The following is a 1,102-nucleotide window of genomic DNA, read 5'->3' as shown; positions in this document are numbered from 1 at the left end:
ACCTAGGTACGATAATATCGCGATAAAAAGTCCACGGTACGATATTTATCGCGATATTGAAAAATAAAGGAAAAAAATGTGAATTTTTTTTTTTTCTTTATTAAATAATACATCTGATTTGAACAGTATTTTAGTAGGATAGTAGAATTTTTTTAAAGTGTCAACAATATAATAATCAGACCCTGCAATAGAATAAATCAAGTTTCAATTTAGTTTTTCAAGTAACTCAACTCTAACTCACTCACTCAGCATCATCAAGGTTATCTTTTAGGAATATGAGCATGTCCACATTTCCAGGTAGAAGCTGGGATGTTTGGGCGTTTACAATATCCCGTGCTGTGGAAAAAACTCTCTTGCTTGGTACTGATGTTGCTGGGACAGAGAGATATGCTTTGGCCATGGGTGACAGCAGTGGGTCAAACTGTGCATTGTCTCTCCACCACTTCAAAAACAATACAGTTTTTGCCAAGAAGGTGAGGCTTATTGACAGGGCGAGATATAAATATACTGTTGGTACTTGTCAATGACTCTAGGTATGTACATGTAGCCCTGTAAATACGATGTCCTTTTGTGTTATCTGTTGTTTACGTTCATGTTGTAACCTACTTGTTGCCATGTTGGACAGGTCTCCCTTGAAAAAGAGATTGATGATCTCAATGGGACCATCTGGTTAAATAAAGGTTTTAAAAAAAAAGAATTATAAAAAAAATATATACCGTAATTTTCGGACTATAGGCCGCACTGGACTATAAGCCGCAGCAGCTAAATTGAATGATGTGTACATATATAAGCCGCACTGGACTATAAGCCGCAGGTGTTTTAATGTTTAATTGCCATATGTAAGGGTTCGTGCACAGAGGGGATTGTCGGGAAAGAGATGGCTGTTTGAGGAAGCTCCCATTTATTAACATTTCAACAAACAAGTTGCATATTTGCATAACGTATTCAAGTGTTAGCATTTAGTGCAGTAGTAGCTACAGAACATGTGCTGTGTAAACTGTACTGCATCACATAGCGTTTCAGACACACAAACTTTTCAACTTTCAAACTTAAACGGTGCGCTCCCAGCGCACGTACCGGCAGTGATCTACAGCAGCGGTTT

Source organism: Notothenia coriiceps, unplaced genomic scaffold (assembly GCF_000735185.1).
Source record: "Notothenia coriiceps isolate Sejong01 unplaced genomic scaffold, NC01 NC01_scaffold00020471, whole genome shotgun sequence".
Classification (NCBI taxonomy): domain Eukaryota; kingdom Metazoa; phylum Chordata; class Actinopteri; order Perciformes; family Nototheniidae; genus Notothenia; species Notothenia coriiceps.
This window is presented reverse-complemented; position numbering follows the sequence as displayed.